General features: G+C 45.6%; 1 long non-coding RNA gene across 1 annotated transcript; it reads right to left on the bottom strand.

The window, feature by feature from the left end:
• Window positions 1-9777: 9777 nt before the first annotated feature.
• Window positions 9778-12928, bottom strand: LOC109491998. Its single transcript, XR_002736003.2, has 3 exons — window positions 12302-12928; window positions 11208-11440; window positions 9778-10182 (listed from the first exon to the last, which is right to left on the bottom strand). It is a non-coding gene; the product is annotated as an uncharacterized LOC109491998 (long non-coding RNA).
• Between the last annotated feature and the right edge of the window lie 13972 nt (window positions 12929-26900).

The following is a 26900-nucleotide window of genomic DNA, read 5'->3' as shown; positions in this document are numbered from 1 at the left end:
TGCTTTGTATAGGTAAATGCAAGCACACATGGATATATGCACTAAGTATACACGTTATTGAACTATGCAGTCTGTTTGGGTAATATATGCAGAATAGGAACAGAGTGAATATATTTCCATAAGTGGTCCTGCACAGAGACACATGATCCTGAAACAGAACTGTGTCACCTCGCAAAAAGTTTCAACACCACTGTCTCTATGAGCTGAACAAGGGGCATATGAACATTTGTTCCTAATTAACAACGACAAAAAAATCTGTCTCGCTTATTCTTAGTAGCCAATCCTAACCCCAGTTCCTGAGGTGCTACTTGTCATGTTTCATTTGAGAAAGGCATCATCACGTCTCCATGGTGCCAAGGAAGGGCTCCAGGTCTCTGCACTGCATACAAAATGGCAGCTCCCACTTGTCATGTATCAGCACGGCAGCAGGCCAGGGGGACTGGCTGCCCAAAGACTTGGTGACAACCCAGCACCTGTCAAAGTGGGGGCCAATGAAGCTAAAAACCGTAGCGTTTCCACTAAGAACTCTAGAGGCAGGAGCGTCCCAAGCAAGACCTGCTGAACAATGACTTACTGAACTCTCTGTGGGCCCCAGCTGCTAGATCTGGGCCTGGAAACCAGGTGCGGTCCTGCTCCTTCCACCTTCCCCCTGCCCCACAGCATAAAGAAGAGCTGTATTCAGTGGCTCTTCCCCAAGGGGCCATGAACCCAAAACTGGGGCTGTAGAAGCCTCCAGGTTACGGACGGACAGGCCAGCAAATGGCATGGAGAATCCTAGGCTCCTCCTGTCCTGTCAACAGAAACTCTGAAAGCACAAGTTGCTCAGGGCCCACAGACCTTTCCCTCCCTTTCCTTCCCTTTCCTCTCTCCTTTCCACCCATTGTCACACTTTATTCACGAAAGTGGTTTGAAAAGCTTCAGCCTGGCTCAAAGTGAGGTTACTACAGGGGTTCCCAAACTCTTTCTGTAAATGGCCAGATTATGAGTATTGTTGGCTTTGAGATTCACAGCAACTCCGTTGCAAGTACTCACTTCCTCTCTTGGAGCGCAAAAGCAGCCGTAGACGATAGTAAATGACGGATGTGGCTACGTACCAATAAAACTTTATTCACAAAAACAGGTAGGTAGGATTTGGACCACAAACTGTAGATTGCCAACCCCTACTTTACAATGAGCAAAGCAAAAACAAATTCAAGTGTCAACCAGAACTTTTGTTTTTAAATGAACGAGGATGGGATGAAATAGAATAAACAGAATATGTAGAGCTTATTGCATGTAGAAATAGGTACTGTGTTATGAATATTTTGTTACAAATATGTTTTATCCAAACACACCATATATGTGTTTGACTATGTTCCAGGCAGGAATTATAATGTATTTCTTAGTCTGAGCCAGAATCAGAAAAGTTTGAAATACACTGGTACAGTGGATGGAATCTTTCATTGGAATCTGGGTGACCTGGGTTAAAAATCTCCATTCTGCCACCAGTTTTCACTTTGAAATTTTAGAAGTCACTTCCCCTCCCTGAGCCTCAGTTTCTCCACCTGCAGGCTCTGAGATTTTACGGGGGCATCATCATCATCTGGTATAGCTGATCCAAGACACCCACAAAGCAGATGATCCAGCTCTGAAACTTCCAGGCAGTTTAGTTTCATCCCCAGGGTGTCTACCCCTCTCCAGCCGGGTATCTTTTTAGCTGAGAAACATTCCCTTCATTGCATGGCTTGAAGCCTCATTGAACAAGTCAGCTCCAGTTTGTGGATGAGATTGAAGCCCAGAGAGAGGAAGGAAGACACACATCTCATAGGTGCCTGAACCAAACTCAAATGTTGGCTTGTTTTTTAGATCTAAAGCTCTTGCCTTTTTCTCAGCAGCATGATCATCTTTGGGGGGAGTAGTTTGCTGCAGCCCCAACCCCCAAGCTGCAGCTCACCTTCTATTCTTCCTTGGGAATAATTCCTAATCAATTATTAAACACTTAAAAATGAAGCCAGGAGCCAGTGCAGGCTTACCAGTAACAGGCTATGTCAACTCACATCCTTTCCCTTTTTCATGGGTTATTAAGTCTGCAGATCAGGGAAATCAAGTAGAGAGTGTGTAACTGAACTTCCAGAAGATGCTGACTAGGTGTCTCACAAGACCCTGTGGACCAGCTGGTGAGATGAAAGCTGAAGAATGAGTGAGTGAAGCTGGTTCATGGTTAGTAGATCAACATAACCAAAACACATCATTTAATGAAGTGAAGAGGGTCTCTGATGCCTATACATGAGTGGAGAGAATGGCGAGGACTCCAGCAAAGAGGAAGTCAGCCCAAAGGGAGAAGCCACCATCACCTCGCTGTAGTGTCCTGTGGCCATGAGGGGACTCGAGCAAGTTGGAGCCAGAGCCCTGGCTTTTCAAAGAAGGTAAAAATCTGGATGTGCCATTTTAAAATGTTGCAAGCACATTCCAGTTAAAAAACAAACACTGGGCATAACCAGCAAGACACATCTGTGGCTCCAATATGACCCCAGACACATCTGCAGGTCCAAAGAATGTCCGTTTTTAATGCCTAGATTAAAAGTCTGCTGTCAACCAAGAGGAATTTCTCCGAGAGATGACACAGGGCTCTATTCTCTGTCCTGTCCTCTTCAACATTTTCATCACAGACTTGAATGAGGACACAGAAGGCACAATTATCACATAACCAGATGTCGGGAAACTGGGAAGGGGGGCTGGCAGGATCAAAATTCGGAGTGATTTTCACAGGCCGAACCACCAAGCCAAACATGTCTAGATGAGCCTTATTAGAGAAAAATGTAAGGGTGTCGACCATAGGTCAAAACAAATTAGACCATAACTGCTCCCATTCATGCCATACTGCTCAGCTCTCTGCTCCTCTATATGCTGTATGTGCCCTTCTTTCCATTCCTCTTCTGGTGGGTCATTCTTCTCCCCTGGCCTTCCGGAAGCAAGCCAATACTGTCTCACAACGCCCAAAGCCCTTCCCTCTCCTCAAGGGATGCTATTGTCCTCAGCCTAGGGCCTCTGCAATCCATCTCCTAGAAGCTAGAGCCCAAGCCTGTTCCAGCTACCTCCTCATCCAAACTGAACCAGCAAACGAGGCTTGATTGTTTTGGTTTGGAGTGCTCAACCACCATGGGAGTCACCCAGACCCAAGGAAATTCACGGAGCTAGACCCAGCTCCAAGATGGGGAGCTCAGCCTTCATACCCTCTGGACCATGAGAATGCAAGCCCCACCAGGGCGGGATCCTGTCCATAGCATCCTTCCCTGCGGGCCTGGCACTTAGCACAAAGCCTGGTCCAGATGAGGTAGCCAATAACTATTAGTGGTCAGGGCTATAAAAATGCGCTTTTTAGGCAAAGAGGTATGAATGTTAACTATGGATTAGATAACAGTAAGAAATTGTTAATTTTGTTAAATGTGATAATGACAATGTGGCATAAGAACATGCCTCTCCTTTTTTTTTTCCTTTTATTTTTTATGTGGGGAGGTGCAACGTAAAGGAATTTAGGAGGGTGATAACATGTCAGATTTGCTTCAATCTGCTCCACCCTGAGGAAAATGAGGGCGTGGGTTAGATCCAACTGCATGTGTGTGTCTGTTGGGATATTTTCAAAATAAAAACTTAAAAATTTGATGAGGCTGTAACTTAGACCTCCCACCAGTGGAGGTGCTCTAATCGCAGCAACCCCAGCCTGCAGCACATGGAGCCCTTCTGGCCGAGGCCTAGTCTCCTTCCTTTTGGCTCCCCACGAAGGTGGGAGGAGAGATTCCCACCTTGTGATGAGAAAAGACCCAGGATTCTCTTGGCACACTGACCGTCTCCCATCCCATCCCCAGCCGGGCCCCAAAGCAGCCTGCCTTGGGTGAGGCCCTGGGGCTGAACAGTACAGCTGTCAGAAAAATTATCCAAAACTTGGAGACAAAGGGTGGGTGGCATGCCCTTTCAAAGTCACAGAGGGGTCAATGGCACCCAGGAAATATCTAGGGGATTGTATTTGGTTCAACTCGCTATTTACTATTGATTTAAAATCTCAGATTTAGTAAAGTTACATATTAACTTGTTGATTTTGACCACTAGTGGTGTAAATAATTTCTATCCAGTGAAAAAGATACCCCCAAAGTTTACATTTATGACCCTATTAGACACTAATCAGTTTTGGATCCAGCCCAGCAAACTTCCCTCAGCATTTCCTACAAATATCTACCTTCTTAATGCTCTTGAAGCCAGTTCCAATGTTAATTAGACTGGTTCCCTTATTAATTAATGAGTAGAATAAAATCTTTGACATATGTTCATTTTATATTGGTACGAGAGTGATGTTTTTTAACCTTTCGAAAATTACACTTTATCAACATCCTGGGACCTGTCTCCTGTGAGTCAGCTGTTCCCATTCTGTTGACATGGGAACCGTGGAGCTGGCCCATTTCCACATTGGATGGTTCCAATCCTTAAAAAAAAAAAAAAAGTTTCTTTCTTTCTTTTTTTTTAAGCTAGAATCTGTCTCTGTAGACCTTTCTTCCTCTGCTAATGCAGTGAAAACAGTGAAGGCTTTGGAATCAGAGAAACCTGGGCTCAAATCCCAGTCCCACCATTTATCAGCTCCTTGACCTTGGGAAAGGTACTGGATCTCCCTGAGGCCCTCCTTTTCCTGATCGTCCCACCTTGAGAATTAAATGAGATAGTGTATGTAAAACACTTAGCACAGTGTCTGGAAGATACCAGGTGAGTTTACCTTCCTCTCAATCATTTCCTCATTCATTCATTTATTCAACATTTATTGAGGCACTGGCGGTAAATGCTGGAGATGTAAATATGCATAACAAATAGCTCCTGTTCTGAGGGTGCATGCAAATTTGTAGGAGAGAAAGAAATGTTTAAAAAGAAATTCTAATACAGCATGATAAGTACAACAATAGAGTCGTGTACAATGCACAGAGGAGAAAGTGATTAGCTCTGAGGCAGAAGCAGAGGTGGTTGCCAAAGCAGACTTCCCAGAGAAGGTGATGTCTACAATGTGTTTTGAACATAAATAAGGGTTTTCCTGACACTCAGGGAGGGAGGGAACATCACAGGGACTTGGAGAAATAAAACGCATGCTGGGCCTTGATGGAGTATAAAGAACAAACAGGGGGCAAGGAGATGAGCTGAGATGGGACACGGAGATGAAATTGGTAAGCAAAGGAGGTTTCCCTTTTTCCTTACAAAATGATGGAAAGTTTTTGAAAGACTTTAGGCAGGGGAGTGATATTAACTTCTGTGTTTAGAAAGATTACAGTCTCTAGGGGTGCCTGGGTGGTTCAGTTGGTTAAGCATCCGACTTCAGCTCAGGTCATGATCTCATAGCTTGTGAGTTCGAGCCCCACATCAGGCTCCGTGCTGGCAGCTCAGAACTTGGAGCCTGCTTTGGATTCTGTGTCTCCCTCTCTCTCTGCCCCACCCCCACTCACACTCTGTTTCTGTCTCTCTCAAAAATAAATAAACATTTAAAAAAATTTTAGATTACAGTCTCTTTAGCAAATGGTGCTGGGAGAACTGGAGAGCAACATGCAGAAGAATGAAAACAGACCACTTTCTTACACCATTCGCAAAAATAAACTCAAAATGGAAAAGGACCTGAATGTGAGACAGGAAACCATCAAAACCCTAGAGGAGAAAGCAGGCAACAACCTCTTTGGCCTCAGCTGCAGCAATTTCTTACTTGACACATCTCCAAAGGCAAGGGAATTAAAAGCAAAAATGAACTATTGGGACCTCATGAAGATAAAAAGCTCTGCACTACAAAGGAAACAATCAACAAAACTAAAAGGCAACCGATGGAATGGGAAAAGATATTTGCAAATGACATATCAGATAAAGGGCTAGTATCCAAAATCTATAAAGAACTCACCAAACTCCACACCTGAAAAACAAATAATCCAGTGAAGAAATGGGCAGAAGACATGAATAGACACTTTTCCAAAGAAGACATCCAGATGGCCAGCAGACACATGAAACGATGCTCAAGCTCAACATCACTCCTCACCAGGGAAATACAAATCAAAGCCACACTGAGATACCACCTCATGCCAGTCTGAGTGGCTAAAATGAACAAATCAGGAGACTATAGATGCTGGAGAGGATGTGGAGAAATGGGAACCCTCTTGCACTGTTGGTGGGAATGCAAACTGGTACAGCCGCTCTGGAAAACAGTGTGGAGGTTCCTCAAAAAATTAAAAATAGAACTATCCTATGACCCAGAAATAGCACTGCTAGGAATTTACCCAAGGGATACAGGAGTGCTGATGCGTAGGGGCACATGTACCCCAATGTTTATAGCAGCACTTTCAACAATGGCCAAATTATGGAAAGAGCCTAAATGTCCATCAACTGATGAATGGATAAAGAAGATGTGGTTTATATATACAATGGAATACTACTTGGCAATGAGAAAGAATGAAATCCTGTCAGTTGCAGCAATGTGGATGGAGCTGGAGGGTATTATGCTAAGTGAAATAAGTCAGTCAGAGAAAGACAGATACCATATGTTTTCACTCATATGTGGCTCTTGAGAAACTTAACAGAAGACCATGGGGGGGCGGGAGGGGAAAAAAGTTACAAACAGAGAGGGAGGGAGGCAAACCATAAGGGACTCTTAAATACAGAGAGCAAACGGAGGGTTGATGGGGAGTGGGAGGGAGGGGGAAAGTGGGTGATAGGCATTGAGGAGGGCACTTGTTGGGATGAGTACTAGGTTTTGTATGGAAACCAATTTGACAATAAATTATATTTTTTAAAAAAGAAAGAAAGATCATAGTGACACCAATATGGGGAATGAAGCAAGACTAAGGTTAGAAAGCATCTTTGAGGGGTGCTTGGGTGGCTCAGTCAGTTAAGTGTCCAACTTCAGCTCAGGTCATGATCCCATGGTTCATGGGTTTGAGCCTCTCATCAGTCTCTGTGCTGACAGCTCAGAGCCTGGAGCCTGCTTCAGATTTGTGTGTCTCTCTCTGCCCCTCCCCAGCTCGCTCGCTCTCTCTCTCTCTCTCTCTCTCTCTCTCTCAAAAAATAAACATTTAAAAGTAAAAAAAAAGGGATCTTTGACAGGCCCATCCAAATTATGGTGAAATAGGCAAAACGTGGAAACAGAATGGAGATGTTTAGGAAATATAATTCACTGGACGTGGAAAACTACGTGGCAACCATGGTGACCACCACACCCACCCTCCCTTTGGAAGGGAAACTCAGCAAACTGGCCCTTTAGCAAAGACCAGCAACTAACTGGACCATAGTGGACACCTGGGCCAAGATGAGCCCATCCAGAGGCTGCTCAGTTACCAAAAAGTAGCTGGGTGTGAAAAGCTCTGTTCAATAGGATTGGTGGTAATTCACTAGGACTGTCAGATACTTTCCTTCCAGAATTTGAAGGGGAAAATGCAAAGATAATTAGTCAGCTGGGAATAGGAAGAGAAAGGAGAATGACGGTAAAGCAAAGTGCAGATGCTATGGAAAAGAGATCAATGCCAGAGGCAACAGCAGCCCTGACACCACTAGAGAGCCAGACACTCTACAGTAAGGTTGCTGTTAAAGTCTTAGAGTCGCCGGCATCTGGGCATAAACCCAGCTAAGTACATCTAGGTTCCTTGCCACCAACACAACCAGCACACTCCTATCCTCTTGCTTTGCAACTGGTCAGATGTTAGGGAAAGAAATGCATAATATCTGGATACAGGTCCCATATCCTCCAAGTCTTCCCTTCTTCAAGCTAGATACCACCTCCTTCCTTTACTCTTCCTCATTGACCCTGACTCTGCCTTCTCTCCCCACTCCTATTTTCTCCATTGCACAAATCTCTGGCTGATCTTGCTTCCTGTCCTCAGGATCCAAAGTCAGGACACTTGGTTCTTTCCCAATTCCTGTCTCCACTTGCCTATTTGGAGCTCAGCCCTTCCCCATACCTCCCATCCAAACCCTATGCTGCTCTACCCGTTAGCAGGTCTGAAGGAGAGAAAAGTGGCAAAATGAGACAGAAACTCCTGGTCACAAAGAAGAACTAGCAAAAATTTCTTGCTTGCTGGAAAGAACTGCATTTGATCCTCCATTCAGGAATAGTATTTCTCCAGGACCCTGGCTTAGGAGGTTTGAAACTGACATTTTAAAAAGAGGATCTGCTGGAACCCAGATATCAATACATTCCACGAATGGCCAGATGGCGAGATATATCCCTAAAAGTAGAAGGATGGAAATTGAAGCTCTGTGAAAACTAAGATTTGTCTTCTTCATCACCAAATCCTCAGTGCCTAGAATAATATCTGGCATGCACTAGGAACTCGGTAAATATTTACTGACTGAGCAAATGTATGGATTCACAGCAAGTCTACAGAGAAGCCTCTGATGGAATGTCAGAGTTCTCTGTCCTCAGCTTAATATGATTAATAATTGAGTGAAAACGCAAAGGGATTTCTGGGGGAAATAGATAAAACAAGAATGGAGCTGGGAAGAATTGGATGCATCGGTGAATTGACTTCAGATTTAAAATATCTGAAGAAGACAGAGCAATCATCCATATTATAAGAGATTTTAACAAAACTGTCCTACCAGTTGAGAGACAAGAGTTAGCAGCAGTTCACCTGGAGAAGAATCATGGGTCTTAGTTGACCATATACTCAGTAGGAATTTGAAATGCTAAAAAAAAAAAAAGGTGCCAAGAAAGCCACTGTGCTCTGAGGCACAGAATCCAGAAATGTGGAAGACCATGGTCTCAGTACAAGATGGGCTACTCAGACCACCTTGAGAGTAATTGGCTTAGAACAAGAAATATGATCAGTGGAACAAGGTGTGGGAAAGGATGGAGATCATATGACATGAGAAACAATGGAAGGAATTGGGTGTGTTCAGTCTCAGAGGGTAGAGGAGTTCTCTAAGGCTGCCATAACAAAATACCACAAACTAGGTGGCTTAACCCAACAGAAATCTATTCTCACACTGTTTTAGAGTCCAGAGTCCAAAATCAAGGTGTTCACAGCACCATGCTCCCTCTGAAGTCTCTAGGGAGGAGGCTTTTCTGTCTTTTCCAGCTTCTGGTGTGCTGCCCCCACACCCGGCATTCCCCAGCTTATGGCTGCCTCATCCCAATCTCTGCCTCCATCTTCATGTGGTGTTCTCCTTTTATGTGTCTGTGTGTCTTACAAGGACACCAGTGATATTTGATTAAGGCCCACCCTACTCTCGTAGGACCTCATTTTAACTAATTACATCCACGGCAACTGTATTTCCAATTAAGGTCACATTCTGAATACTGGGGATTAGACTTCAATACCTTTCTGTGGATGACACCATTCAGCCCATAACAGGGCAAGAGAATTGTCTTCATGTGTTCAAAGAATTCTCTTGCAGAGGATTTTATTCATATGGCCCAAAGGGCAAAACTAAGAACAGGGAGTGAAGATTACGGGGATGCAAATTGTAGTTACTTATAAGGAAGAACTTTCAAAGTGTTCAAGTTGCCACCCTTGTGACTCCCAACCCTAAAGCTGTTGAGGAAGAGGCAAGATGACCCATGGGGGTGGCTCTGGGGGGAATTCTTTCCTGGGAAGGGGTCAGGCTGCATGGCCTTGTGTCATTCTCTGTTGACTTGATTCCATGTGTCTCTGCCCTTTGGTACTCTGTCACAAGGGAACCATCTTTAACCAAGCAGAGATTTAAGAGGTTGTTTCCAAGAGGTGATATAAGCAGATGAGCTCCATGATAATGCAGTCTGCTTATGAGAAATGGAGCGTGAATTGCAAACCCAAGAAATGAATATAAATTCAGCAGCTATTTTAATTTTTAATTGGAAAAGAAAGCCCATCCCAGCCAGAAAGAATAGCGGAAGAGTGTATTTTGCACAGCACTATAGAAGACATTTGTTAGTGCTGCTGAGACGAATGGCATAGTCTTGTCGCCTCTGCCACCCTCGCAATTGGGATGGGAACGATTTCTACAGGGACTGCCACTGCTGGCCGCCTCCGTGGATAATGAAGGTCATGGTTTATGGGCACAAACTATTCTGCTCCAGATGCAGCTTCATTGGTATGCAGGCATGGAAACCCAGCAGCCAGCCCCACGCGCTGATCAGATTTTGGAATGTAGTCATAATATATCCCCTCTCGAACTCCCTCCCATTTTTTCCGGACAGTCTACCACAGAATGGAGCAGCTGGAAGAGAGAGAGGGGTCAGAGGAAGAGAACTGGCATTTATTAGGCACCTACTTTATCCAGGCATTGGTCTCATTCAATTACGGAGGCTTTGTACCCTGTGGATAATGGGATCGGTGCGTGTGTGTGCGTGTGTGTGTGTACATGTGCACATGTGCATGCACAGTTGCACATGTTAGCACATTTGTGATCTAGATAGAGAAATGAGGGAGAAGGAAAAGATGCAAAGTGCTTAGAAGAAGGAAAGATTATGGACCAAAAGCCGCATCATCAAGGTGGAGGCCTGGGTCCAGTCTCGTGAGACCATGAAGTAGGCCACATCTTTGGGGGCCAGATAGAGAGGTTCCTGCCTCCAGCAGGGGAATCCATCTGGGACAGGATCCACAGGGTCGGCCCAAACTGGAGTTTTAGAGGTGCCTGGAATCAAGGTGGAAAAAGCTGAAGATCTAGCTGAGGATCTGAGAGGAGGGAAGGTCTTCCCACCCAGATGGACCCCATCTGGACATGCAGGTATCTCTGTTGAGAACCCTAAGGCACCCAAAGCCCTAAACTCGGTCACTTTTACTCACTTTACATTCATTTATTTGCTTGATTTGCTCTGGAACCTCAATAAAACTATCCCCTTTAAGGTTCTAGACCAGTGGTTCTCGGGCACAAGGATATAAGTGGATCAATGGGGAGATTACTTACAAAGCAGATTCCCAAATCCCACCCTCAGAGAGAGCCAGATTCGGTGGGTTTTGGATGAAGCTTGATGATGTGTACATTTAAAAAGCATCTCAGGTAAAATAGAGGGCCATGCTATGAGAATACTACTCAGATCATTTATGGCTTTGTCAAGGAAAAAAGAAAAGAGAGGTATGTGTCCATAGTTTGCCTAAAAGGGAAAAAAAAAGAAAAGTGTCCCTGGAATGGCCAGGTGTGCTGGTGCCACTGTATAGGAGTCTGAGGGGCCTTGGAGGCTGCCCCATAGCTGTCCAGCTCTTACAAGTTTTAGAGATTCTTGATTGTGCCTAAAATCTCACCATGATCTCTTCCTTAGGGTACAAGAATGTACAGCTTTTTCAGCTATTACCACCTTAGTATGAATTAGACCATACTCAGCCAAATCCTTTCCCAGAAGAAGGAAACACACAGGAGAAATGAACTTTTCTGGAACGTCCCCACGGGTGTCTGGCACTGTGTTCAGCACTCTGTGATGAAGATCATTGAATGAGGCTTGGTCAGTGCTCGTACCAGTCCTTTGAGATGGTATTTTCTGCATTTGACAGATGAGGAAATGAGGCTCAGAGAGATTAAGTACATTGTCCAAGGTCCCCCAACTGATGGTACTAGACCCTAGATATAATCCAAGTCTGTCTTCCTCTAAAAACCATCCTTTGCCCATAGGATCACTCTCTAAACAGAGACTCTTATAAAAGGGAGGAAGTGGGGGGAACCTTAGAGACCAGGCCTGGGTGAGCTGCTACAGAGGGAAGGAGATGATGACCAAGACAGGACATTGGCATAAAGGTAGTGGGTCTAAAGGCACCGTGTGCTTTCCTTGTTTTTTTTTTTTTTTTAAATGTTTTAATGTTTATGTTGAGAGAGCATGCAAGAGTGGGGAAGGGGCAGATGGAGAGGGAGAGAGAGAATCTTAAGCAGGCTCCATGCTGTCAGCACAGAGCCCTACGCAGGGCTTGATCCCACAAACCATGAGATCACGATCTGAGCCAAAATCAAGAGTTGGACACTTTACCGACATAAGCCACTCGGGTGCCCTGGCCACTTGTACTTTTCAGTGCTTACACTTTGATCTGGTTCTTGAAGGGAATTCTCTGTCCGTCAAAATGAGTACTGACATTTATCCAGACAGAGGTAAGGGCACAAAACGTTATTTCCCTAGATGGTCGGCGCTGTGGGAAAGACAAGACCTGGGTGGTGAGCAGCTGGTCACACCTTGGATTGATGACAAGGATGGGGTCAAGGCCTGGTATGCCTGGCTATCAGCTCTTAGCTAGGCATGAAATGTACCTCATCGGGATGGGAGGAGGGTTTGCACGAGGACTGAGCAAGAGGACTTTAAACAGAATGTAGTTGGGGCAGGGGCGAGGCCCAGGTGAACCCGTGGTTGCCATACCTGTGGCGCTGTTGAGAGAGTGCAGTGGGAGCCAGCGGCTTCATGAGTCAGCTCTCAGGGCAGGCTGGAAACAGGCCCTCGCCTCTTCTGGGAGCATCCATGTGGCAGCGCCCAGGGCGGTGGGCCTCTCTGGGATGTCCTGCCGTTCCCTCAGCTGCACCTAGCTCACACAGAGCCCACCTGCCTGCCTCCAAAATCGGTTTCTACTCTGACTTTGCTGATATTGTCAGAAGCACCGACATTCTTGGAGGTTCCACAGCTGGACCACTTCTTTGGATGCTCCCTTTTTCCCCATCCTGTCACTCACCACAGCCTGCCGATGGCTTCTATGTAACATCTCCTCACCTTCTCATTCTCACTGCCACAAGCCTGGGCCAGGCCCAGCCCACACACCCTGCAATTCTAGCAACTCCAATTCTAGCAACTCTGCAGCTAGCCGTTTAAAGTTTTTGATGATCTAGCCCCATCCTACCTCATAAACAACCACTCACTCTCTCATTGTTCACTCACATGAACCACTCCCTCCCATCAGTATGGCCTGCTTTCAGCCAGCCTCATTCCTTTGCTCATGCCATTTCTGTCACCTGGATTTCCATCTTCCAGGTACATTCAGCCCCCACCCCCTTCCGTCCATTCAACAAACACTAATGAGTGCCTACTATGGGCTAAGGACCCTTCTAGGTGCTGGGGATCCAGTGATGATCAAAACACAGACCCTCTGCTCTAGGAACTTACATTGTAGTGGGGAATATGGAAAATAAAGCATGGTAAAGGGACAAAGAATGGAACAGGGTGGTCAGGGAAGGCTGCTCTGGGGAGGTAACTTTGGGTCTGAGACATGAATGCAATGAAAGTCAATTACATGAAAATTGGGGTAAAAGCTTCAAAGTCGTCTCCTTCTTAGAGATCAACGTAAGCTTTTTAGAAATCACCCCTACCCCCAAATTCCAGGACTTAGTCCCTAACATATTCATACATCCCTGAGCATATCCTGCCTTGAGTTGCTTTTTACCTTTCTGTGCCTAACCAGATGGTAAGTTCTTCTGTGCTACCTTCCTTCACCAGCTACTGCCACCGAACTTTTGTCCCAGATGAAATGTCCCCTCCTCGGGGAATTTGCTCTGACCACCTTCCCCATACATTCTAGCAGCCCATGCTTGTATTGCATGGAAGGTTGAAAGTGACAGGTTAATTGTGGTTTGAGCAGGCAAGGATCACTCAGCTATGGCAAAATCGAGGAAAAATCATTTCACTCTGCTTCTAAAAGCTGACTGTGAGGAAGAAAAAAGACTCTTTCCTGTGACTCAAGGAACCTCTTCGTTGGTGTCATTTATTCATAGCGGAGGTTTTTCCTAGCTGGAGGTGAGGAAGGCAGTGAGGGCCACTCTGATTTCAATCCATGAGCAAGCGATAAACTCCTTATGACTGAGGCAGAAAATGCCACCAATGAGTCTAAGACGGAAGGGCATCTGTTGTCAAACTGTCTTGAAATCACTGAGCTGAAGTCACAGAGAAAATATTGTCCTGAGGATGCTTCTGACTTTAGGATAATGATTCCAGGATAAATCAGTAAGAAATGTTTTCATGATGAGTAGCAGTTAAAGATCAATGAAAAGGATACTAGAATGTGTCTAGAGTTTATTGAATCAAATCTTGCTTTGTCAATATTTTTTAAGTGTACAAGGTTAGGGGCGCCTGGGTGGCTCAGTCAGTTAGGTGTCTGACTTCAGCTCAGGTCGTGATCTCACGGTTCGTGGATTCGAGCCCCAAGTCAGAATCTGTGCTGACAGCTCAGAGCCTGGAGCCTGCTTCATGTTCTGTGTCACCCTCTCTCTCTGCCCCTCCCTGCCCCTAAAAATAACAAGTAAGCATTAAAAAAATTTTTTTAAATGTACAGTGTTAATATTTAAAAGTGTGTATTCTTTTACTTTAATGCACTTAGCTGTTTTACTTAAGAGTTGTATTTTTGCCCATCAGCTAACACCTATTAACTGAGTGCATCCAATCACTGTGGATACAATGTGAGGAAGGTATAGTGGTAAACTAATAGATATGGCCCCTGTCCCCAAGGAACTTACAGTCTAGCAAAGAAGACAAACCTTAAATAAATTAGAATCGATAATTAGATGATTGCAAGTGAGCAAAATACTGCAATATAAGCATGGGCTACTAGAATGTATGGGGAAGGTGGTCAGAGCAAATTCCCCGAGGAGGGGATATGTCATCTGGGACAAAAGTTGGCTGGTAGTAGCTGGTGAAGGAAGGTAGCACAGAAGAATATTCCAGGCAGAGGAAAGCACATGTACCCCAGTTCAGTGGTGGGAAGGAATATGGTGCTTGAAGTTCAGCAGGGCAGGGATGCAGAAGGCACCGGACTGGCTGGGGGGATGGGGGTGCGGGGAGGGGGGCACGGAGCAGCAGGAGGCAAAACCAGAGGAGGGCCTCTCAGGTTTTACCTTTGTAAGCTTTACCCTATAAACGATGGAAGAACATTTCACATTTGGATGTTGAGGAAGTATACTAATCTCGCAAAAACAGAATCATGTAAGTCCCCCTCTTCAAGAAAGAAAAATTTGAGATGAGAAATGAATCACCTTTTAAGAAGGGAATCAGCTATAATTAAAGGGAAACTGACAAAAATCACTTGGACCTAGAAGTGCTCTTGTTTATCCAGGCATTATGCTGTAAATTGCTTTTCTTGGCTGATAAAAGAAGCTGGAGGATAAAGATTATTTACAACCTAGGCAGTTAAAGAATCTATTTGCTTACAAATCAGATTGAGACAAGGTCCCCAGTAAAACTAAACTAGATTATATCCCACTTGATTTCTCAGCTGCCATTCTATAAAAAGAGATAAGGACTATCTTTCTCTCAAATTGTTTTGACATGCCTGTTTCTGCCCATCTGAACTGCAAACCTTTAATGTTTACATACAAACATCAAGAATTGTGAAACTAGTTTAGATAATCATGGGAAGTCATAAACACAACTAAGTTGGGAAATGGGTAATTATTAGTACCAACTTCAGATGTAATTAAACATGAAATGAATTAATTTTTTTTTTTTCTGCTTTTCTTTGCCTAAACCCCATTGTTGATGAACCTAAAACTCCAGTTTACAATGTCTGGAGTTTGAAAGAGTAGCTATCAGTCTTTTTCTTTTCTTTTCTTACTTTTTTTGTTTATTTATTTTGAGAGAGAGAGAGAGCACACACAGGGGAGACGCAGAGAGAGACAGAGAGAATCCCAAGCAGCTCCTTGCTGTCAGCACAGAACCCATGGCGGGCCTCGATCTCACAAACTGTGAGATCATGACCCAAGCTGAAATTAAGAGTCAGATGCTTAATTGACTGAGCCACCGAGGCACCCTTTTTTTTAAGCTGTTAAAATAAAAATGAGAGCTTTTCTTATACTTCACTGCCCCCAGTTAACCCTATCCATGGCTGTTGCCAAACTCCAGCTTCCATACCTTTGTGAGTGTCATTGTCTTTGCCTGGGATTCCCTTGTCACTTCCAGCTCCAGAGCCTGGGATTTCATAACAAATGAATAAGGGGGCACTGCTACTTACTGGTAAGGAATGCATGTAGCAAATTTAAGTCTTTGAAATAATCAATACACTTTTTGAAAGTTGCCAACTCTAGATCCAATTTGCCACCATTTGTTGATTTTCTTCATTATGTAGGAAACAATATCCAAGGAAGGAACATATTGACTGAGCAGGTATAGCCAAAAGATAAGCTCCATAAATCAAAGTGGCGCCCACTGACCCACTGTTAATAAAGCCTGTGTTTTGTGCTGCCCCCTAGTGGCTGAGGTGAAAGGGCCAATGAACTGCTCTCCTCTTTGCCAGCTCCTCAGAGACCAAAGGCACACACGGCCAGTGGCCCACCATTATAGACACGTTTGTGGCCAGTTGGGGCTGCCTGGCTCCTATGTGAATTGAACCTGTTCACCTTGGCCTCAACTAATGCCGAGCTAAATGGAAACAGACAACTTGGGAATGGGATATATGTTCCTCGGTCAATCTGGTAGTATTAACACAGATACCCAGATCATTTGAGATACTCTCAGAAGGCAGAAGTCAGGTGGAGAAGAATACTTTTCATGCTGCCAGGGAGAGGATGAAGCGAAAGTGAGTAACCTCTGGGTTACTTTGAGTATAGTCCTTTCAGGCGTTGTCTCCAACACTGTACCCATAAACCACCAACCAAGAGAGCACCGTGGAAATCCTCTGGTGTTTGATCTGGGTGGACAATCACATCAAATCATCCAAGCCGAGAACTTCCGAGGTTAAAGCTCCACGAGACTTCCTGGATTCTGTTAGTTCAGAATTTGCCCCACAGAGGCAGCCCCCAGGACTCCTACAGCTAGCTGCAGCCCCCTTTGTCATTCTAAACCACCACTGTGCAGGACAGCTGCTCCCCTCCAGACTGCTCTAATTAGCAGCCTGGCACTCATTAGCAGCTGCTGTGCGTTTAAATGTTCTCCCCCACATGGAAAAGGCCTATAAAACCTCCCCAAAATACATCCTCCTGCAAACGTGGTGCACACCATGGCAGCAGAGATTGGTGACAATAAGCCTGACAATTTGGTCTGCTGGGATCTCAGACTCTGATTTCTCCCAGAGCCAGTCAGGGAGGGGCAGTGCACTCAGAGGTAACACCACCATCGCACAGACTCATGGTGCCCAGCTGAGTACCTGGTACATAATAGGTACTCGATTCATGCTCGGTACTAGTAGAGCTGATATTCGGAGGATATACACCAAGACGGTACAATAGTTGTCAGAACACAGGAATGTTTTGACACCCGCAGTGTCACCCACCGTGAATGGTGAATAGCTGCTTCCCCAAGTCCCTGGCCACCCAGTGTCAACCACCACCACCATCACCATCACATGGTGGTGGGATGGCTTTCCCTCAGGGTCCCTGGAACTCCCCACGGCCCAGCACCCAGTCTGATTGGTCAGTGCCATAGGTACTGTTAAATTCACCATATGCCTGGCTATCATCATCCCATGGTCTCCGTTATTTTTTATGGACACATACTCTCATTATGCAAGCGTTAACCCAGAAATTCAGCCCTGCCTCCTACCAGCTCTCCCCTACCCCACAGATTTCTCCTTCTCCTTCTCCACAGGAGGTTCCTACCCCGTGCCTATCCCTAGAATGATACTTTCTGGCTCGACACAATCCCTGACTCATCTCATCCATGGCCATGACTTCCCTTGCCTTGCATGGGGATTTGTCAGTCCCCACTGTAGGGGATTTGTCCATTTGGCAAGGCTGAACCTCTGTTCTCCATAAATCCCTTCCCCGCATAGTCCTGGGTTAACAACGGCCACAAGAGACATTTTATGTGAGCCTTGGAAGACGGAAGGGAAGCAGAGACAATTTTTGTTTTACTCTCAGCTGCTGCAGGGTAGCAGGTGCTGTTACCGCTTATCCACTAGCCCTCCTCACCCGTGTGAGCAAAAGCCAGGCAGACAGCTCCTCCAGCTCCCGCTGGAACGCTCCCTTCATCGCACACTGCTGGGCTAGGTGGTGATGAAGGAAATCAGTTTCTCCTGCAATGAACACTTAAAGACGGCGACAGAGCAATACAGGTTCTAGCCAGTCTTGTGGGTTCCAGCTCATGCCTGCAGATTCCCTTTTGTCTTGCATTCCCATGTCACGTCTATCTTCCTTTCCTGACCGCTTGCCCTACAGACACCAAAGTAAGTAACTCCCGGACACAACTGTTGACCCAGCTCCCACCTTGTGTGTCAAACCCCTATAATAAATCTGTACGCATGCCTATATCTCTATGCATATGTGTCGGTAGGTAGATGATAGATCAATTGATAGAAAGAGATCAGTCTCCTAGTGGTTCTGCTTTTCTGATTGTATCTGACTGATACAAACATCCACCAGATTTACCTCTGCTGCAAATCAAGAATCATCCTGATTCCTGGTTCTCCCTCAGTCCCGACATCTAAGCGTTCACCCAGCAAGCCATTCTGCCTTCCAACCTGTTTTATTCTCCAAGTACTTGGATCTTTTTGTTGTTGTTCTGTTCTGTGTTAGGATTTGACAATGGGACTGTGTTGTATAAACAGCCACCGGAATATCATGGTGGAAAAAGCGAAAAGGAATTCGCGAGTGACTGCTACTTAAAGGCTCAAGAAAGAGCTGTGAATAACCTAAGTGCAGGTCGGCTTGCCTTTTCATCCCCTCATGGCTGTGCAAACATTAAACAACCAGACATGATCCCTTGGAAGGGCACAGCCGTGGAAAGGGTGCCCACATTTGTAGGTCAGAGGCTTTCACTGCAGAGCATTTGTTGTAACCAGCGACAAGCATTGCACTCACTGGGGGCTTGGCAGCAGCTTAATTATTAAGAATGCCTGTTACAGAAATGTGTCTGTATTTATTTATCATAAAGGAGTTGCTAAGCAAATTCATAATGCAAACAGCAGAAGTGTTAGCCGACTGAAGAGCAAGGAGCTTAAGTACTGGCCTTTACGCTCACATAATAAATACGTTCATTACACATCTTCCTACCTCTTTAATAATGTCCTGGCGTGGGTCCCTGACACATCCTCCCTCTTGCTTTCAGCATTTGTTCTGTGGTGCTTGATTATAATGGAATCACATTTCTTTACAAATGTTCTGTTTCTCCAGCCTATCATTCATCATCCATTAATTCACAAAACATTTATTAAGTGCCTGTTGTTTGCCTGGTGCTAAGAATATGACAGCTTATTAGTATAGGATTTGCATTTGTGGAGTTTCCATTCTAATGGAAGAAGATCATCTATCAGGAAGTAATCAAATAAATAACAGAGTTTTATTCAGTGCACACACACACACACACTCACACACACACACACACACACACACACACATACACACGAGGTTGGATAAGGGAGAATGGGTATGAATGTGTGGTGAGAGAAGGTCTCTTGGAGGAGGGGACAACTAAGCAGAGATAAGAACAATGGGGAGGAACCAGGCATGTGATCCTCTGAGCAAGAACTTCCCAGGCAGAGAAAATAGCAGCTTAAAGATCCCAAGGTGGGAAGGGTCCTGGTGTGCATTCATGCTGTGACAGATCATAATAATATTTTTTCATTAAAAAATTTTTTAATGTTTATTTATTTGTAAGAGAGAAAGTGTGAGCAGGGGAGGGGCAGAGAGAGATGGAGACACAGAATCCGAAGCAGGCTCCAGGCTCCAAGCTGTCAGCCCAGAGCCTGACACAGGGCTTGAACCCATGAACTGTGAGATCATGACCTGAGCCGAAGTTGGATGCTTAACCACCCAGGTGCCCTGATTATAATAATAATATTAATAATACAAACCGAATGTTTCTTCTTTCAGCTTCTGGAACACTCCAAGTTATTTTCTGCCTTTGTACATTCTATTCCCTTACTGGATCACTCTGGCCCCTGCTCTTAATCTGTATGACTCCTCATTTTTCAGTTCTGAATCCAAACATCCCTTCTTCAGAGAAGTGTTCCCCACCTGTCCAATCTAAGGCAGGTCTTCCTCATGGTTGTCTCTAATAACACTTGCTTTTGCCTTCACAAAGGGGAACTATTTATATGTTGTATCAGCCAGAGTCCTCCAGATCATGTACGTACATATACATACATATATGCATGTGTGTACAAATACATATATACATGCATATATGTATATATGTATATGTAAGATAAAGAGAGAGAGAGATTGAGTGATTGATTATAGGAATTGGTTCACAGGATTATGGAGGTTGAGAAGTCCCATGCTCTGCTCTCTGCAAACTAGAGAATCAGGAAAGCTGGTGGTATAATTCAGTCCAAGTGCAAAGCCCCAGGAATGGGGGGTGGACAGGTGAGAGCAGTGGTTTACCTGTCCAAGTCTGAAGGCCCGAGAACCAGGAGTAATGATGTTCAAGGGCAGGAAAGATTGACGTCCCAGCTCCAGCAAAGAGCAAATTCATCCTTCTTCCACCTTCTTATTCTGTTCAGGCCCCCAGCAGATTGGATGATACCTACCCCCACTGGTGAGAGCTATCTTCTTTACTCAGTTTATTGATTCAAACGTTGATCTCTTCCAGAAACTCCCTCACAGACACACCCAGAAATAATGTTTTACCAGCTATCTGGACAACCCTTGGCCCAGTCAACTTGGCATAAAATAGCCCATCACATATATGTGTTTATTTAACACATAGAAAGCATTCAAGATAATTGCTGAATGAGTGAACCATGAATGGATCGTAATACAGTTTTCCACAAAGCACGCAAACCAGGCGGGCTGAGAATTGGGAAAAGGGTGGGGATGGAATACAAAGGAAAGAAAGTTGTCGAGACAAAGAAGGATTTAAGGAAGAAGGGAAGAAGGTGGAAGGGAAGTCTGCTAAGAGAAGCCAAGCAGAGGGGCTAGGTTAGGGCGGAAGTGGCAGAGAGCAGGCCTGCACAGGGGCACAGGACGTCTGATACCAAAACAGCTGCTACATTGCAGGCCGCCTGCCAGCAAAGGCTTCAGCACCACTTAGAGGGATGGGGTCATGCAGCCTGAGATGCAAAGCCTGAAGGGCCCACCCTGGTCACCTGCTACCTACCACAGAATGCCCCTGTGTATAAACACGCTCAGCAATGGACGGGGTGGGGTGCTCACTTCCGGACTTAGTCATGCATGGACCTGCACACAATGAGTCTTCCCAACTCAAAGCATCCATTCTTCCTGGGCCAGTGGCCAAACCAGCTATCCTCTGCTCACCCACCCCCCAGGACAGGTTCCAGTTTGTCAACATCTCCTTTGCAGGGTGTCTCCCACAATAGCACCCACTGTACCAGACGTGGCTAAAGCCCGATGCCCTGGGACAACCGTGACATTTGGAACTGTGATGGCATGACCTTCTCAAGGCCTTTGAAACTGATAAACCTGCCAGCTGGGAGAACGCTGGGGATGGCTTTGAGCCCGCCTGCTTTGACAGGAGAGGTTACAGCAGATGCTCTTGTATTTCATTGTGTGGCAAATGAATGCTAGGTAGGAGGAGAGGAAAATAGAACGCGGGAAAGGGCGCGAGCCTTTCTGGGCGGCCCCAACAGATGGGGCCATACAGAATGAGATAACACAGCTTCCAATCTCAGGGGCAGCTGCTGAGGCGTGACTTCTTTCTTAACGGAAAGAGAAGAAACTCTCCTTGAAATGAGAAATACAAATCAGACAAATGTGCCCAAGGAGAGCTTGAGGATTGAATGCCCCCACAGGGCTCTTTGGGGAGCCAGCTCGTTCGATTGAAAATGTCACTGCAGGTGGAAGCAGGTTCCTTGTTACCTGCTTAGATTGGCTGGAAACCAGACCCTGCGCATTCTGTGTGCACCTTCCGTAGGCACGGGGCGCCTGCATCTCTGATTGATGTCACTTCAGACAGCTTTCTCCTTGGAGCTATTATCTCCCCAATTTTCTGTTGCCAGAAAAATAACTAAAGGGCTCTGGTACCCTCCTTCCCTAAGACATCTTTCTTTTAATGTACCCATAAAAGTATATCTTAAAACGAAGTTGCTCAGTTTTCAACATGTGGATAATTGATTTGTTACAACTCACAAAAGAGCATTTGTCATTTCGAAACAACCAGGACCTATGTGCTTCTTCCTCCCGAGATGAGCGTGGAGGCACTTGACTTATTGCTGCCATTAAATTGAAGTGTTTGCCTGATTATTTGGTATTTCAGAATTCCTTATAAATCACCGCCTTATTTGGGTGATTACAATTTTAAAAAGAGACGCTTGATTTATAGGCAACATCAGGGAGGAGGAGGGGGAAGAGGGACGGGCCAGGAGCTACAGCAGTGGCAAGAGGCTTGATGAAGATGCAATTGGAACCATCTGTTTGATACATTGCCCCCTTCTGCGCACACTTCAGCCTAGGAATATGCCTATGCCTGGGAGATTTTCATTACCAGGCGCTTTAGCAGATAAATACAAGAAGGGGAACGTGGAGGACAGGGAGGGCTGGTGCCCAGGGCTCTTTGCAGATTGGGATGTGCAATTCCATGTAGGATTCTGGATTCCCTGTCAGTTGGGAGGTAAAAGAGAGTGATGCTCCAAAGCAAAATTCACTCTATTGTGATGCATGAGCAAGCTATGGGGTCTAAGTCCATGTTCATGGAGGAAATGGGTGAGCTGGAGAGCTGGTTCCAGCGGACACAGCTGGACTCTGAAATGCAACAGAGTGGAAAATGACTTCTTAGGCCCCAGTGAGTCCATCAGTCAACTGCATTTATTGGCAGCAAAGGGGGGCAGATGGATGCAATAGGCATGTAGGAGGAACCCAGGGATGATTGGACGTATTGCCCACCCTGGATAAACTTGGTCTAACAAGGAGGACCAGAGTGACACGTAGATTGTCCCCATTGGGTTAAAAATTCCTACAAAATGAGTCATGGGGTGGTTATGCATACATGGCACTTGGTTCATAAATACCTCTCCCAACTAGAAGTCAGTCTCTAAAATTTCTTTACAAACCCTACTCCAGCAGGGAGAAGTCAGGGTTGAGTTTCAAATGCCCCAGCAGAAGGACCCTACCTGGTGACATATGTTCAGTGCTATATTTTTTAAATTGGAGCACGTACAGACACTCAGGTGGCCGAGATGTGAGAGAGTCCAAACCTAGTCCTATCAGAATATGTCAAGAAAACGGGGCATTCCGCACAGAAAAGCGAAAGGATATGAGAGCTCATGCATATCTGAAATGCTGTCATAGGATGGAGGAAGCAGCTTTATTTTATACTCGCTCCAGAGAGAAAAGTGAAGATTACTGATGGTGGGCTACAGAGAGGCAGATTTCAGGTCAACATAATCTAGCAATTAGTGCTCGGTGAGTATAGAGAAGTAGTAGATGGTGAGCTCCCTGCCATGGGAGGTGTTAAAGGACAGTCAGGTGGCCATGGTAGAGTCACTGTTCAGAGGATTCTGACTTCGGTGGGAAGCAACGCTAGATGCAATTTAAGGTCTCTCGTCACTGTAAGATCATAAAGACTCAGAGACTTGAATTCACGTTCAAGTGTGAATTGTTAATAAGTTCTTTCCAGAAAGTATATTGTATTTAAACCAGAATTTATAAAAAGTGATGTATGTATTAATGGAACCATATGTGCCCTAACATGAGAAATGGATATGATTAAGGACGTCCATTTCAGCACTGACGCTGGTGTCCTAAACTGGAAGGCAACAACACAGAAGGATTAAGAACAAATACGTTGGCATCAGCCAGTGGTTATAAGTTCTGCTTCTAGCACTTGCCAGCTGTATGGTCTAGGAAAAGTGACTTAAACTTTCTGGCCTTCATTTGTTTGTTGTTGTTGTTGTTGTTGTTGTTGTTGTTGTTGTTTTGGTCAAGGGAGGATCCTAATGGTGCCACTCAGGTAGGGACATTATGACGATTTGATTATGTAACTTCTGCAAAGAATTTAGCACAGTGCCTGTTGTATAGCAAGCCCTCAATCATGATAAGGTATTAAGAGGAGTATTGCATTTTCTTAATTTAAGATGCACAATTTTCTGTATCTTAATGTTTCTGAAATCAGAACATGTCTTATAATAGATATTCACATTCAATATATTATTTCTCTCTCTCTCTCTCTCTCTCTCTCTCTCTCTCTCTCTCTCACACACACACACACACACACACACACACACACACACACACGGCTATTCTAAACACAAGGTGCACCTTACAAATGACAACATCTTAGAATCAAGGCCTGCATTCACCTTCATGCATCTTTTCAGGGCTACCAGCCTAAAGTCCTGCCAGGAGAATAATACAAAAGATCTGCTAAACTTTTTCTACATCCTTGCAGGGAGCGCATTCAGAATTTAGCCAACAATATAGGCTACCATTTATCCTGCTCTTTCTGGGTACCTGGTTGTGGTTCTATACTAGACGGTCGCACGTACATCATCTCATTTAATTCTCATGTCACCTGAGTGAAGGCAGCATGATGATCCTGATCTGGACACTGAGGCATGCTGGTCTGGTAGGCTAGTCCTAAAGCACGGAGCTAGGGAATGGAGCATTTGGTTCTTTGACTTCATTGCCCGAGCTAATACCCAGGATGTTATAAGAAAGATGGGGAATTATAGTTCGTCTTAACTTTCAGAGTTTTAACTCCTAGGCTAACACCTCATATGTGGCTTTTAACAAATAGTGATTCCCTGGGGGTTGGGAGAGGTGTGTGGGGAAAGGGAGTAATACAGGCTCCAGTGGCCCATCCTGCACTGGCCCTTCACTACCTCGTGAAGGCGTCGGCGGGGGGGGGTGGGGGGGGGTGGTTACACACACTCACATTCACCCGCATACAGACATGCACAAACAGGCAGCCGTCTGAGGGAAAGGCCTGGGTGAGGGTGGGCTTCGCTGGGCCAAGCATGCCGGTAGTTCCCCAACAGCCTCCCAAGACAGCTTTTACCACTTTGGCAAACCTCTCAGTCCAGGGACTGGTCCTCAGCCTCATCATAGGCCTAGAAACAGAATTTTTGTCAGTCCCAGAGCCAAAAAGACTCAGGCCGATTCAGACTAACGCTCTAAGCCGGGGGTCATTGTGTTAATTTGCAGCGAGAGTTTAGTGGCCTGGGTATGGGCCTGATTTGACTCTGTGTCCCTGGAAACAGCCAAATTGCCAGCAGGTGGCTCAGGGAGCATAGAGTCACGGTAGGGTGACAGAAGGCCTGATGCCTCATCCCCTAGAGGGACGGCCTGGCAGAGGATCAGACTCAGGGGCAGGCCTGGCCTACTCTCTCCCCCCTGCACAGGGCCCTGCTACCTTGGCCCTTGTGGCCACTTTGGGGGGCTTTCCTGAGCTGTCGCTCTCCTTCTGATAGTGCACCGCTTCCCAGAGGTCACAGACTCCATGTCAGGCTGCGTGTCTGAAGTGATGTTGCTGAGCTCTACCTGATCACTGCCCAACCCCCCACACATCCTGATCACACTGCCCCTCCCCCAACACGTACCTGGAGGCCACCGTCACCTGGAAGAGCAGACGGGGCAGGGGTGAGGGGCGGCTCAACAGCCAGAGTCTGCAGTACCAAGGAGGGGCTCCTAGGGTCTCAGCCTGTTTCCCACCACCGCCGCCCTGCTGGGTGCAGCCAAACTACAAGTCCCGGCCCCGTCCCATCCTACCAGAGCAGATATCAGTAACTGTAGCTACACCATCCTCAGCCTGGAGGTAAGCTGTCTTGCCCCAGCCCTCAGGTGTATATGACAGATGAGCCATGAGGAGGAGCTCTCCAAGCCCAGTTCACAGCCCCCTGCATCCATTGTCCCCGAGGGGCGTCTGCCAACCCCCACCCTGGAGTCTGCCCTGTTCTCTGCAAGGTATGCCAGTCTTCCCCCAGGCCCGAGGCCAACCCTGAGCCTCAACACCTGCCAAGTTCCTGCAGCCACTCAACCTCAGGAGTGATTCTGGTCCCTGAGGCTCCCTGTGGCCCCCTGGTACTACCTGAATTCTGAGAATGGACGTTTCATCTGGGTAATAATAAAAAGACACTAATAGTACTAGTAATGGCATCTAGTATCATATCAATATTTACCATATGCCAGGCACCCTGCTAAATGCTTTACATGCATTAGAATCTCATTTATTTTATTTTATTTTATTTTATTTTATTTTATTTTATTTTATTTTATTTATTTTTATTTTGTTTTTATTTTATTTTATTTTGTTTTTATTTTATTTTATTTTATTTTATTTTATTTTATTTTATTTTATTATTTTATTTTTGAGAGAGAGACCGGGCACAAGTGAGCGAGGGCAGTAAGAGAGAGGGGGAGAGAGAGGGAATCCCACAAGGAGCAAAAGGAGAGAGAGAGAGGGAGAGAAAGAAGTGGGGCTTATGCTCACCCAGTGCAGGGCTCATGTTCACCTGACAGGGGATGCAAACTCATGAACCGTGAGATCATGACCTGAGCCAAAGTCAGTTGCTTAACTAGAATCTCATTTCATCCTTCTAACAACCCCTAGAATCTCATTTAATCCTTCCAACAACCCTAAGAGGTTGGTGTTGGCCACAGTTCATGGATGAGAAAACTGAAAAGCCAAGAGTAGAATCCTCAGTGTCACACAAATATGTCACAGCTAATATGTGGCGGGATCAGGACTTGAACTGAGGCCTGTCTGACTCGAGAGCTCGTGGTTGCAAGCACTAGTCCATTTCCTGCCCCTCCAGGAGTGCCACCTGCCTGGTGGCACTGGCCAGTATGCTGTCGTGGAAGGAGTAGTGGGAGGCTTTATCTCTTCTGTAACTTATTCAAAGGGCTAAGAAGAAAACAGCTGTAGCTCATGGGATGGGAGTAATAGAGGGTGCTATTTAGATGGGGTGATCAGAGTGGAAGTCCATCAGTGCCCCCATACCTTCATATGGACGATTGAACTCTTCTTAGTTCTGCATATATTGCTATGCGAAAGCACTTTCAGTCCTATTTCAGCCAAATTGTCACCCCTTAAAGCTTTCCAATAGGAGAACTCTGGAACCACTCTACTCTGATTCCACCATCATTACTTAAGGCTAAGACCACTACCAGATGAACCTGCCCACCCAGACGGCCTCCTGGTGCCAACATCTGGC

Source organism: Felis catus, chromosome D1, assembly GCF_018350175.1.
Source record: "Felis catus isolate Fca126 chromosome D1, F.catus_Fca126_mat1.0, whole genome shotgun sequence".
NCBI classification, from domain to species: Eukaryota; Metazoa; Chordata; class Mammalia; order Carnivora; family Felidae; genus Felis; species Felis catus.
Note: the sequence above shows the minus strand (reverse complement) of the source record. Positions and strands in the feature narration are given on the sequence as shown.